Genomic DNA, 14,716 nt, shown 5'->3' with positions numbered 1-14,716 from the left:
AAGATACATGCCCTTGACCGGAATCGAACCCGGGTCCCTCAGTCCCCAAGCCGACGCTCTATCCATTGAGCCAAACCGGTCTCGGCTATATAGGATTCTTACAGTTAACATACTTGAAGCAAGAGTATTTCTGCTAAGATATTTGCTAGAAATACTTAAGGCATACCCAAAAGGACAGGAATTCTTCCTGGATAATGCGATTTTTATACAAGTGTTTTTTAATAATGTTACAAAAAGTTAAATTATATTTATGTTAATATTTAAGTGTATCCATGCAACCTTCCTAAAGGGAAAAAGAGAAAGACTAGTATTTTTTACTTCTTAGAACAGAATATTTTCCAGTTAAAACTATATAAATTGCTAATGTTTTTACTTCCTTTTTTATCAAATGATTTTGGACTAAATAGTTTAAATAAGAGAGATTTTCTGTATATTGTTAATTTTTGCTGATGTGAAAGGAGCCAAATAAGCCTTTCTTACCTCAGAGGACAAGGTAGTCTTGACATTCCTCCAGTGGGTTTCATTTGCAGAACCTATTTCTGGAGGAACAGGCTAATCCTAAAATGTGTAGGCCAGAGTTTACTTGGGTTAACCCTGGCTACCTATAGGTGAGATATCCCACAGGGCTGGATTATCCTAACCTTTTCCATCTCAGTGCTCAGTGGCTTGATGGGACTAATGAATCTTCCCAAAGTACCTGGCAGTTTCTTGTTGGGTATTCCTTGATGTAGCTGCTGGCAAGCATGTTTTTATATTCTTCCTGGAAGTGAAACTCCTTCTACCTTAAATGTGCAATTTCCCCTGACTGAGAAGGTCAAAGGCACATTTATACAGTTAACAGGAGTATAAAAGAGTCATTCATAGCCTCCCTGCCAAGCCATCTGACTAGACTAATGCCTACTCATTTCCCACCTCTACTTATGGAAACTGCAGAAATTCATGGTTGCAGTATGGTCCCTGAAACAACAATATTATGGCTAATAAGCATTATAGTAAAATATCCATATTATCAAATTATCTAATGCACCTTGAAATTGGTAGGAGTAAGAAATGGCTTCTCAGACTGTAAGAATTAAACATGTTAAAACCACCTACATTAAAACAGTGAAACACCATTTAAAGTTGCAATTCACTTATCCAAATGCTAAGAATATTCAAGGCAAACTTCAATGTGTTCCCAATGTACCTTTTAAAAAATATATATTTTTATTGATTTTTTAACAGAGAGAGGAAGGGAGAGATTATAGAGAGTTAGAAACATTGATGGGAGAGAAACATCGATCAGCTGCCTCTTGCACACCCCTACTGGGGATGTGTCTGCAAGCAAGGTACATGCCCTTGACCAGAATCAAACCTGGGACCCTTTAGTCCACAGGCTGACCTTCTATTCACTGACCCAAACTTGGTTAGGGCCCAATGTACCTTTAGGACATTTTTTTCTATACTGAATAACATCCTATCTAATAAAAGAGTAATATGCAAATTAACCATCACTCCACTATACCCACAAGCCATGCCCGCCAGCCAATCAGGAGTGAATATGCAAATAAACCCAACCAAGATGGCTATAGCCACAGATAGTAGGAGGGAGGCTTGGGTTTCCCTGGCATTGGAGGAAGCCAAGCTTTCTGCCTGCCCTTGCTGGCCTACTCAAGGCTGCAAAGTTTCAATGATAGAAGACACATAAATCCAAACAGAAATGGTGGCAGCCACAGATCTGGGAAGAGTAGGAGGCTAGAGTTGCGTGTGTGTCTCCCCCCCTACCCCCCCATGGAGGAAGCCAAATTTTCCCACAGCCCAGGCCTCCACGTAAGGCTATGAAGTTTCAAGTATAGAAGGTAAATAAATTCCAACAGAAATGACTGCCTACACCAAGCAAGCAGAAGGCTTTGCTTTGCTCTAGGCTACAAAATTTCAATTGTAAAAGATAAATAAACCCCAGATACCAGGGCTGCTGCTTGGGTCTCCATGGGGCGTGGCCGGCATGCAAACCACCACAGGCCCCTCACATAGGCCGCCCCCACCCTGATCTGGGGCACCCTTCAGGGAAAACCAGCTGCCCCTACCCATGCACCAGGCCTCTGTCCTATCTAATAAAAGAGTAATATGCAGATTGACCATCACTTCAACACACAAGATGGCTGCCCCCATGTGGTCAAAGATTCCGTCCCCATGTGGACACAAGATGGCCTGCAGGGAAGGGCAGTTGGGAGGGACCCAGGCCTGCAGGGGAGAGCAGTTGTGGGGAGCAGGTCTGCAGGGGAGGGCAGTTATGGGTGACCAGGCCTACAGGGGAGGATAGTTAGGGGCAAACATGCTGACAGGGGAGCAGTTAGGCATCAGTCAGGCTGGCAAGGCAGTGGTTAGAGGGTGATCAGGCTGGCAGGCAGAAGTGGTTAGGGGCAATCAGAAAGGCAGGCAGCTGAGTAGTTGGGAGCCAACAGTCCTGAATTGTGAGAGGTCCCAGATTGGAGAGGGTGCAGGCTAGGCTGGGGGACATCAAACCCCCCCCCCCCCCCACACACACACACACTAGGCACGAATTCTGTGCACTGAGCCTCTAGTATTACATATGTGTCCTTATGCCCCCATTGCCCTCCGTCCCACAAACCCCCACTCATGTCCCCGTTCCCTTGTTGTCTATGTCCATTGGTTATGCTTACTACTATATGCATGCATACAAGTCCTTTGGTTGATCTCTCTCCCATACCCCCCCCTCTCCTGCCTTCCCTCTGAGGTTTGACGGTATGATCTATGCTTTTCTGTCTCTGGATCTGTTTTTGATGTTCATTATAGTCCACAAATGAGTGACATCATCAGTTTATGTTGTTCATTATATTCCACAAATGAGTGAGATCATGTGATATTTATCTTTCTCCAACTGACTGACTTCACTTAGTATAATGCTCTCCAGTTCCATCCATGCCGTTGCAAATGGTAGGAGTTCCTTCCTTTTTATAGCAGCATAGTATTCCATTGTGTAGATGTACCACAGTTTTCTAATCCATTCATTTGCTGACGGGCACTTAGGCTGTTTCCAAATCTTATCATAGCTATGGTAAATTGTGCTGCTATGAACATTCACAAAGGGGTGCATACATCCTTTCTGATTGGTGTTTCTAGTTTCTTGAGATATATTCCTAGAATTGGGAGCACTGACTGAAATGGAAGTTCCATTTTTAGTTTTTTGAGGAAACCCCATACTGTTTTCTACAGTGGCTGCACCAGTCTGCATTCCCACTGGCGGTGCATGAGGCTTTCATTTTCTCTACATCCTCTCCTGCTCTTGTCATTTGTTCACTTGTTGATGATAGCCATTCTGACAGGTGTGATATGCTTTATTAAATGTTTTTCTGTCACTTAACTTTAACTCCAGTAAGAGTATTAACAGTTATTAAGCATTTACTGTAAACCAAGCCTTTTGTATTTAAAATACACTGAGTGGCCAGATTATTATGACCACCTGATGTTTGTAGGCAAATTAGCCATACACTGCATCGTATGGGATATGGAAGCCAAAGGCCTGTTCTAACACCTTTGCTGTCTGCAGTTACCAAGATAAAATGTCTCCAATCCACACAGGAACAGAAGGATTGGACAGTTGAGCATTGGAAAAAAGTCATGTGGTCCGATGAATCATGTTTCCAGTTGCATCATGCAGATGGCAGAGTGAGAATTTCTCAGAAACAGCATGAAAGCATGCACCCCACGTGCATGAGGACAACCCTTCAAGCTGGTGGGGGCAGTGTTATGGTTTGGGGCATGTTTGCCTGGCATGATTTGGGCCCTTTAATTTGTGTAAAATAAAGTCTGAATAGCACAATATACCTAAGTATCATTGCTGATCAAGTTCATCCTATCACGTTGATGGCGTATCCCAATGGAGATGGCTTCTTCCAACAAGACAACGCTCCATGCCATGGTGCTCGTATTGTGCAGGAGTGGTTTCAAGAACATGAGGGAGACTTTACCTTGCTTAGGTAGCCCCCACAATCACCAGATCTCAAACTATTGAGCATTTGTGGGACGAAGTTAAAAAAGCCATCAGGCAGCTGGTTCCACAGCCATCAAATCTCACAGTACTGGACAGTGCTATTCATCAGGCATGGTGTCATACTCCTAGCATCACCTTTCAACATCTCATGGAGTTAATGCCAAGAAGAATTGCCACAGTATTGAAGGCAAAAAGATGGCCCAACAAAGTACTGATGGGTGGTCCCAGTAATCTGTCCACTGAGTGTATCTTCTGATAATCTGAGGCACCCTTTAGAGCACATGTGTCAAACACAAGGCCTGTGGGCCAAATCCGTCCCGCCAGGCCTTGCAATGTGGCCCGCACCTCGCTGTCATCACTGCACTCCGCTGCGTTTCCATCACAATGACAGTTTATGACTGTTCAGTAAACCATTTGGCCCCCGATTTAGGCTGGATTTTAGATTTTGGCCCCTTCTCTGATTGAGTTCGACACCCCTACTTTAGAGTGTACGAATTGTTAGCCCAATTTTTCAGGAAATGTCAGCAATTGGCTCACAATTGAAGGGTAGTACATGGTGGATGTAGGTGTGGACCCAAGGTCAGTATGCTTTGCTGTTAATTGTGTTTTGCTATTTATGAGGCCATGGAGAGAAAAAAAATGAGCCAGTTGCATTACCCACAATTCATGTTCCATTTTCTGATATGAACCTTGCACTTCAACCAGATCTGCCTTTTCCCCCTTTTAGCTGCTTTCCAGTATTGAAGCTTGACTTATCCTGTCTGTGCCTATGCCTGTAACACCATCCTCTGTCCTCTCTTCCCCATCCCATTGCCACCCATGATTCAGGTTCCAGCTTTGTTCATTTCCTACATAAACATTCCCCTGTGCATTCCAACTTTTAGAAAAATTCTTTGCTTACTATTTTTACATTATATATTTCTGTTTAATATTAAATAAGATGTATGTATATATTTAACTACCTAACTAGACCATCAGCTTCCAGAAAACAGCAATTCATATAATGCCTTTTGCATTGTTAATACATAGTAGTTCTTTAATACATTTCTCAAACTGTAAAAGATTGTGTCTGTTTGCATGACCTCTGAGTGCCAAACAAGGCCAGGACACAAATAGGCCGGTAGGTAGTTTTTAAAGCATACTTTTTCAATTGGTCAGTATTGAGTAATTTAAGACCATGACAAACAATGCCAGAGTTTTCTGTCTGCTTGCTAGTGCTTTCTAACACCTTACTGGAAAGTCCAAACAGATGGACAAATCTGGAATGATTTAGTAGTTACTTTGGTGTGTTGTTGGATATCTAGGGAACACTTAAGACTTGTTTTGCCTTTTATTGCTTTGTTTAAGGTTTCCTAACTGAAAGACTCTGGGTCATGGGGAAATGCAGCCGTGAGGGTGGGAAGGTAATAGAGAGGCACTTCAGGTTTGCATTTTCTTTTGAGAGGTTTTCATTCTGTAGAGCCAAGATTTGTAATTTTGGTAAAAGATTGGTGCTTGGCCAAAAATTCCTGTGAAATAGCTATGATTTAAGCTTTAACTGTAAAGATAGGCAGGGTGAGTGATTTAACAAGTGTTATCTTATTTATTCATGCTTTCTTTGTCACTGTCTTATCAAGTATGAATAAAAATAAATGCTTTTGTTAAAAAGCGTATGTACATATGTGTATCTATATAATGCCTATGTGTGTATGTATGTGTGTGTATATATATATATATATATATATATATATATATATATATATATATATATATATATATACAGGGTGTCCCAAAAATTGTATACATTAACAGTTGATAGCTCAGTTTTTAAAATGAAATGTATTTTAATAAACACTGCCTTTATAATTCAAAGTGTGTGTCTACATTTTTGGGACACCCTATCTATGTGTGTACATATGCATATATATCTCCCTGCTGTTACCTTTATCTACATGAAGATATTTTACTTTAGAAAATGATTTGACAGGAGGCCAGACTATCATCTTATTATTTCTAGGAAAAACATTCCTTGCCCTGTGGTGGATCAGAATTGCATTAATAATTGGTATGCATTTTAAGTACCATATTATTGTATAATGTATCTGATGCTACAATTGAGGAGATTAAAGAAATATAGAGGATAGTGGAGTGGGTGAGGACCTTCTATACACACAGGACAGGGAAGGCTTTAGTTAAATAATAAGAATTATTATTTTTACTATAAATATGATATGTTAAAATTTTATTTGTAAATATATAGTCTATAAAAGAGTAAATTGAGGAACAAGTAAGAATTGTGTTTATGCGAAGAAGCAGTTTTATGCTTATGAAAACCTACATTGTAAAGTGGAGATTGGAATACCTAATTGTTGGGGAAATGGAGGCAGCTAGTGAAAAATTGGATATTAAGATTGTTATTTGGGACTTGGCCTTGTTTTGACTCTCAGAGGTCATGCTGACTCTTAGATTAGAAATGCAGCCTCTTTCAAAGCATAGCCTAAATTGAAAGTAATAATTTTAAAATTTGCTTTCTTGGGTGCTCCATTTTGTTTTCTTCAGGTGGAAAAGCACGAGTACCTATTTTCAGGAGGATGAGAAAACGTTTTATTTCCCTTTCTTGTTTGGCCATTTTTGTTGTTGTTTCTGGTTCCATAAATGGAGAAGCATCTTTACCGTGCCTTGTATCATGCCCAGCAACTTTTTTTCATTTGAATGTAATTGTTCCTTAGCAAATAATTGCGGTCTGGAATGAATTTTATTGAGCTTGATTGAATTAGGGTTATGTATGAAAATGAGTTAGTTAAAGCATAATTTATTACCCAGAGAATTGATGAAAACATCAGAAAAGCAGTCATTCATGGGGATTAAATATTATTCCATGTAAGTGGGCAACCTGATTGCCTTTGAGTCCCTTCTGCACTAACTGGGTAGTTGTGACATCAGGGTGCAAAACCTACAGTGTTGGCATAGAAGGGGATTTTGCCACGATGTGACTTTGAATATTATATTGGACGTTAGCTTTAATTGGGAGTCTGCCTCATTGTAAGAAGTAGCACCTCACCTTTTTCAATATTATTAGATTTTTCATACATAGCACCTCAAAGGGCACTGTATAAGCTGTGCCAGAAAGCCCGTTGCTTTTGGAATATTTCATTGGTTGCTTAGGCCAGATCTTTAAGATAAGCGTACCTGAAAAACCTATTTGTGGTAAGAGGCAAATAATAGATATTTAAGAGGTGGCTGTCTGACCTGCCATGAAGTTTTTCAGAGGGGATCATGGGCCATGCCAGGTCAGTCTTAGCTGTGCATCCTGTGGGACTCAGCGGCCTGGGTAGGACATAGAGGCTTTGTGAAGGAAGAGGGAACAAGTTTTTAATGAGACAGTGGGCACTAAGTCATGGGGAGTTAGGATTTCAAGGTCCTATATGGATGGTGAGAGTAGGGGTTAAGATGAAGTCCAAGTGGGACCCAGAAAACACAGAGAAGACTAGTGAAAATCTGCCCTGGCTTTGGTCAAAGGGGACATTCAAATCACTATTTTGCAGGGTTGTGTTCACACTTTAGGCATCTTCCCTGTTACCCAACACGTCTGCCCTCTTGACATGTCATACAGCGATCCATTTCCATCAATCAAAATACTTTCTGAGTACTTGTAACTTAATTGCAGAACAGCTTATGCTGAAACAGCATTTCTGAAGCTACTCATGTGGCATTTGTAAAAGGTTAAATTTGGAGTTTCTAAGTTTTCTATCAAAGGGAGTCTGTCTCAGCAGGGTCTTCAGCCTTGAAATCAACCCTGCTCTGTGGATGACTCCCTTGCTTCTCTCTCCTAGTCACTGAAGTCCAACACGATTTCTTTGTTATCCTAAGAATTTTAAAACACATATTGGCCACAGCATAGACAATCTCTCCTCTTTCCCTACTCATCACAGGTGATAAATTATTGAATAGTAATCAGACTAAGGTATAGTTCTGATCCATTTTGGAGATATATATCTGATTGTAGAAACAAATCATCTATAAGGGTACCTGAAGATTATTTGAGAGTTTATTTTTGATCTTAAAAGAAGTTCATTCAGTATGTAGGATATATTAGCATATGTCATGTCATTTATCATATAGCATCTATTCATTTCTTTGATTAAAAACCAAACCAATTTTTGATCCAAAATAATTAAACCCATACTGTTAAAATTAATAGTAGAACCTCCTCTCCCAATTTTGGCAGTATGGATTATATTGAGTTTTTAGTTTATACCAATTTATTTACCTGATAGTTATTTATATTCATTTTTTACTTTACAATTTTTACCCATTTATTTTAATGATTCTCCTCTATACTGGTTTTTATGGATTTATATGAAAAAAGTTCACAAATGAATATATGATAGTACATATAATTTCTTACAACAGCATTTTTAATATTAGTTGCCTATTTTTAAATTAAGAATATATTGTACTTCGTGATTCCTTAGTAAAAACATAGTTATTTAACTTGAAAGTATTCATATGTGTCCTTTGTAGTTAGCTTCAATGATCTGAATTTATTCATTCATCCATGCCTTTGTTTTAAAAAAAAATATGGATGAATGAGTAGTATCTCATGTGAAGCTACATGAGAGCATTTAATATTTAATATTCATTCTTTCCTGCTGTTTTCTTTAGTAGCACTGGGTGACAACTGAATCATTTAACTCTAGATAGGATTACTCAGATGAATCATGACACCTTTTTTTGTTTTTGTTTTAATTTTTTATTTATTTTTTAATCATTGCCTGAGAATATGTTTCTTTTCTAAAAATACATTTAAAAAATTTTTTTTTACAGAGAGAAAGTGAGAGGGATAGAGAGTTAGAAACATCGATCAGCTGCCTCCTGCACACCTCCTATTGGGATATGCTTGCAACCAGGGTACAATATGCCCTTGAGTGGAATTGAACCTGGGACCTTTCAGTCCATAGGCCGATGTTCTATCCACTGAGCCAAACCAGTTAGGGTGAAAATATGTTTTAATTGATTAGAGAGAGAGAGAAAGAAACATTGATCTGAGAGAGAAACAGCCATCAGTTGCCTCCTGTACATGCCCTGACTGGGGGTCAAACCCACAACCTAGTTATGTGCCTGACCAGGAATCGAATCTCCAACATTGTTGGTGTACAGGATTATGCTCCAACCAACTGAGACACCTGATGAAGGCTACATTTTTATTCTATTTTTAAAGAAATTGTTATTTTTAATCACAGTCAAAATGCAATATTATATTAATTTCAGGTATACAACCAGTAATTATTATCTTACTAAGTGATCATTCCAATAAATCTTGTACCCATTTGACACCACAGATACTAGTAGTTATTAGAATACTATTGATTTTTATTTCCTATGCTGTACTTTACAACCCAATGACTATGCTGTAACTACCAATTTTTACTTTTTTTTTTTTTTTTTTTTTTTTGTATAGAAATTTATTGAAGAACAAGTACAGACTTCCACATGGGGAGGGAAAGAATCTCACAGCACAGGCTCCCATGTGGGGAGGGGGAAAGAGGCCCCCAATTTATACTTCTTTTTAAAAAAAATATATTTTTATTAATTTTTTACAGAGAGGAAGAGAGAGGTATAGAGAGTTAGAAACAACGATAAGAGAGAAACATCGACCAGCTGCCTCCTGCACACCCCCCATCGGGGATGCGCCCACAACCAATGTACATGCCCTTGACCGGAATCGAACCTGGGACCCTGCAGTCCGCAGGCCGACTCTCCGTCCTCTGAGCCAAACCGGTTTCGGCTCTTCTTTTTAAAAAGGACATTATAACATTTCTAAATGATACCTTTGCTGCTTTGAGTATTCTTGTTGTAGGTCCTTCCTTTTCATCACTTTGAATATTTCTTGCCACTCCCTTCTGGCCTGCAAAGGTTGTGCTGAGAAATCAGCTGACAGCCTTATGGGAGCTTCCTGGTAGGTAACTAATTGCTTTTCTCTTCCTGTGTTTAAGATTCTGTGTCATTAACTCTTGCGTTTAATTATGATGTATCATGGTGTGGGTCTTTTTGGGTTCATCTTGTTTGGGACTCTGTACTTCCTGAACTAGTATGTCTATTTCTTTATCAAAGTTAGGAAAGTTTTCTGTCACTTTTTTTTTTTTAATAGATTTTTCAATTTCTTGCTCTCTCTCTTGTCTTTCTGGCCCCCTCATGATACAAATGTTGTCCCATAGGCTCCTTACACTATCCTTATGTTTTTGGATCTTTTTTTCTTCTTGCCTTTCTGACTGGGTGTTTTTTGCTTCGTTATAGTCCAAATGACTGATACACAGTCAGCTTCACCTACTCTACTGTTGATTCCCTGTAAATTATTCTTCATTTCAGTTGTTTGTCCTTCATTTCTGACTGGTTCTTCTTTATGGTTTCTATATCTTTTTTTTATGCTATTGAAGTTCTAGGTTCTTCTACTCTCCAAGTTCAATGAGAGTCCTATAACCAGTGTTTTGAATTCTGCATCTAGTAGATTGCTTGCCTCCCATTTTGCTTAGTTTTTTTCTCTTTTTTTTTTCTGGAGTTTTAATCTGTTCTTTCATTTGAGATATGTTTATTTCTTATCTTCTCATTTAGGCAGCCTCTCTGCATTTGTTTCTGTGTATTAGGTAGAGCTGCTGTATCTCCTGGGCTTGGTAGTAGTAATCTTGTGGAGTTTAGTGGCACAACCTCCCATTCACCCAAGCTGGGCACACCAGGTGCACCTGCTCTCCTTTTCCCTCACCTCCATGTGGGCTGGGTACACCCTCCTGTTATAGTTGAGCCTTGATTGCTGTTGCCACATTAGTGGGAGGGATTTATCCCCCAGACCGACTGGCTGTAAGAATTGGCTACAACCACTGTGGAGAATCACCTAGGCAGGGATCTATCCCATGGGGAGCAGGACTTACTACAGTAGGGCTCTGATGCCTGCTCAGTCCTTTCCTTGAGTGCAATGCTTGTGGAGGTGGTTGAGTGGTACTTCAATGTGGTTGAAGCTGTCCACCCAGTGTGCTGGCTCTAGGGCCTCCTAGGAGGTGCAGACCACTGTCAGCCACCACCTGTGCTCTGCTTAGGCCCACTCTGCATGAGCTACAAAGTTATCTGCAGATGGCTGCTACTTGTGCTGGGTTTGGAGGTACCCAGGAGAGGCCAAGCTGTAAACCAAGGCTGACTGTCACTAGAGCCAGCTTGGGGTCATTTAATGAGAGGTACAAAACTCACTGTGGCCAGTTGTTGCTTATTTTAAAGATTTAAGGACAGTATGAAGCATGAGCCAAGATAGGCCATTGGTATGGAAAATCTCCTAGAAACAGCTTGGGTTGGGTAAACAGTGATAGCCAGATTGATAGAGACTCAGATATGGTGCCCACCTGCCTCAGAAAAGGAGCAGTGGCCTCTGCCCAGAAACTAAATCAATGTCTCACATAGAAACTGAACTTAGTTCTTAAAAATGATACAATTTAGGTGTATGTTTATATTTGCAATATAATGTAAAATGTTTATTAATTTGTTGGACACCCTTTTGCTCTGTCACTTGTAGGTAGAATGTAATTTTTTATTACCAGCTTTTCTCTATTTGTGTGTGTCTCCGCACTCATTATCTTGCTCTGCTCCTTATCTTTTAAAACATATAAAATATAAATTGTAAGATATTAATATCCAAACCATAGTCTATCTGGTTGGTTTGGGCCAGTCATTTAAAATAATTTTAAAGAACTAGTCAGGATGCCAGTATAACATCATGGTTTTTCATGTAATTTGACTGTAATTCTACACTTGATTTTAGCCAAAAAGCTGAGAGGTGACTGCCTATAATACTTTGTCTCTGTATTTTGTCTGAGAATTTCCCTTGAGTAACTTCAATGACTTTTGTTTTGTTTTGTTTCGTTAAAGTTGACAGAAATACTTAAGTCTGTTTTTTTATGAATAGTGTTAACATAGAGATTTTAAATAAATTGGTATTGATGGCCCTTAATTTATTTTGGGAGGGGGTATTAATTTTGATAAAGGCAATACGTGTTAGCTTTGTTTGAAAGGCCTCCGTGGCTCACCATTTTAACAGTTTGCTATGGCTCTCTCACAGAATCCTGCTGCATCAAGGAAGCTGGGAGTTCCGATGTTCCATTGAAATCACAATGGAAAGTCTTGGCCTGACTGGTAAGAACAGCACTGCAGGTGCCACTTTCCTTACTTACCTCACGCAGCCCAGGACTACATGCCCTCAGAGCTGATCTCAGCTTTTTCTTAGCTGATGGATTCCCTTTCCTTATTGATCAGGAAAGGGTGATCATTGTGTTATTGTTCCTTGTCAATTTCATTATATTTTTAAAAGTGACATTTTAATCTCCATCAAGTAAGTTAAGTTTTTCTTTAAAATCATGAATATATGTAAGTTAACTGTTTTAGAGTCTCTAATTTGTTTCTCCACAGTAATGTACTGTTGGTGAAAAGTTGATTTATTTAAGTCCTGGATATTTAGAAATTACATTTAATTACATTTCTAAATATTAAATTGCTGTCTTCCCAGAAAGCTATTTTTTATACTGCCTTAGGTGGTCAGTGTCAATGTATTATGGGAGTGTTTTTTTTTTTTTTTTTTTTTTTTTTAACTATTAAAAACATTATGAAATTGTTTTGAGGATGAAAATCACACAATGAAGAAAAAGTTGATATTGCAAAATACATACATGTGACAAATTATACCAAATTCTTAAACTCACAAATACTACAACTGTCCTCTTATAGATAAGTTATTTCAAAGTTGTTTCTTTAGGAAAAGTTTTTAATGGGTAAAATATAGCAATAACATATTAAGATTACTTTTAATAGTAGTTACTTAATGTATTCAGTCTTCTCATTTGAGAATAAATTGTATGATTACTCTATTGGTACCTAATACTTTATGTTGAATTGATGATTTATAAGACCGGGGAATTTGATGTAAATTAAAATGAACATATATAGGAAATATAGTTTAGTTCCATTTTCAGGGAACTTATTTTTTAATTATCATTAATTGAAAATAAATCTTAAATATTTTCTGTTTTTAAGTATTTTTATTTGTTAGCTTATTAAATCTGTCTAGAATATCTGTGTTAGCTTCTTGTTTTAGTAACTATATGATTGAACATTGTTTTTAATATGTGAGTCTAAATATGAGACCTCTGACCCTTTCCTCTGAACATCATTGTATAGGATTGTACACATAGTAAAAATGTATACAATTTAGCTTGAATGTACATTTACTGGGCTTTCTTTTTTTTATTTTATTTTTTTCTTTTTTAAAAAATATATTTTATTGATTTTGTACAGAGAGGAATGGAGAGAGATAGAGAGTTAGAAACATCGATGAGAGAGAGTCATCGATCAGCTGCCTCTTGCACACCCCCCACTGGGGATGTGCCCGCAACCAAGGCACATGCCCTTGACCGGAATCGAACCCGGAACCCTTCAGTCCCCAAGTCGACGCTCTATCCATTGAGCCAAACCGGTCTCGGCTTTACTGGGCTTTCTAATACCCAACAAAATCTTAATGCCAATGAGAAGATTTGGATTTATTTATTATTTTTCCTCATTTCTGTGCTATTCTTTAAGACAAAATTAAGTTAGAAAAACATTCTGGATTCAAGAATGCCAGTTAGGATACAGTTGACTATGGTTTTACTGAATCAGCAAAATATACTATAGAATATTTGAATATTGATACTGAAGTATCAATTTGAAATTTGAAATTGATACTGAATTTTCTTTAAACCTCTCAATGCTCAACTCACAAATCAGTGAGTTGAGCATTACAAGGTTTAAAGAAAATTCAATTTTTATTAGTTTCTGAATTTGCTAAACTTGAAAACATTATGAAAAATAAAGTAGGATACCATCTGACCTGTTCAGAAAACTAAATTGTTATTCAGCATTAGTACAACAGACTTGACTTTTAATCTTTGATTTCTAAATGTTAATCAGATTATTTCAAGAAAATATTTTTATTGACAATAAGCAGAAATTCAAGTTGCTGATAACATTTAAGAAGATCAATTATCTAATACCATATGTTTCCAGCTTCCATAGATGTTCGTCTTAAATTCAGTATTAATTAAGAAATAGAAAAGATACCACTCAAAATTAGGAATAATTTAGGAAACAAAACCTGGAAAATTTTTTGTGACAAAAGGATGCCAGGGTCCAATAAATCTAGAAGACAAGCTATGTATCATTCAGCTTAGACAAAGTTATGTTTCATTATCCAAAGAGTTCCCAAATCTTAGCCATCTGTAGCAGTGAACATTTCTCACTGTGTGTATGTTTCTAATGAGTCTGCTGCCACTCTACTCCTTGTCCTTTTTGTTCCTCAACCAAAGCTGAAGGAACAGCCTCTTTGGGAAGTACAAATATTGTGACAGAAGGAGAAAGGGATGGTAGTAGAATGGAGGCTCTTAAAACTGCTGCTTGTAAGTGAAACTACCTCATATGTTTCCTTAGCCAAGACATGTCACATGGGCAACCCTCATGTCATAGGGTTGCCCATGTCACATGGGCAATCCTCATGCCGTAAGAATGGCCTTTTAGGAGAGGTGTGATAAGGAAAGGCTGATAGGAAGGCATAGTGCATATTTTTACTAAAATATCTAATAATTAGAGGCCTGGTGCATGAAATTTGTGCATTGGGGTGGGTGGGTGTGTCCCCCGCAGCCCAGCCTGCACCCTCTCTAATCTGGGACCCCTTGA

General features: G+C 38.3%; 1 protein-coding gene across 3 annotated transcripts in view; it reads left to right on the top strand.

Moving 5' to 3' along the window:
- The window catches only part of BBX (BBX high mobility group box domain containing), a 289,089-nt gene that overhangs the window by 105,973 nt on the left and 168,400 nt on the right, over positions 1-14,716 (top strand). For all 3 annotated transcript variants that reach the window (XM_036448441.2, XM_036448442.2, XM_045584016.1), the window contains one exon: positions 12,075-12,148. The gene's annotated coding sequence lies outside the window, so the exon portion shown is untranslated. The remainder of the gene's footprint in view (positions 1-12,074; positions 12,149-14,716) is intronic.

The sequence above is a fragment of the Pipistrellus kuhlii genome, unplaced genomic scaffold, assembly GCF_014108245.1.
Source record: "Pipistrellus kuhlii isolate mPipKuh1 unplaced genomic scaffold, mPipKuh1.p scaffold_m20_p_2, whole genome shotgun sequence".
In the NCBI taxonomy this organism is placed as follows: Eukaryota; Metazoa; Chordata; class Mammalia; order Chiroptera; family Vespertilionidae; genus Pipistrellus; species Pipistrellus kuhlii.
Note: the sequence above shows the minus strand (reverse complement) of the source record. Positions and strands in the feature narration are given on the sequence as shown.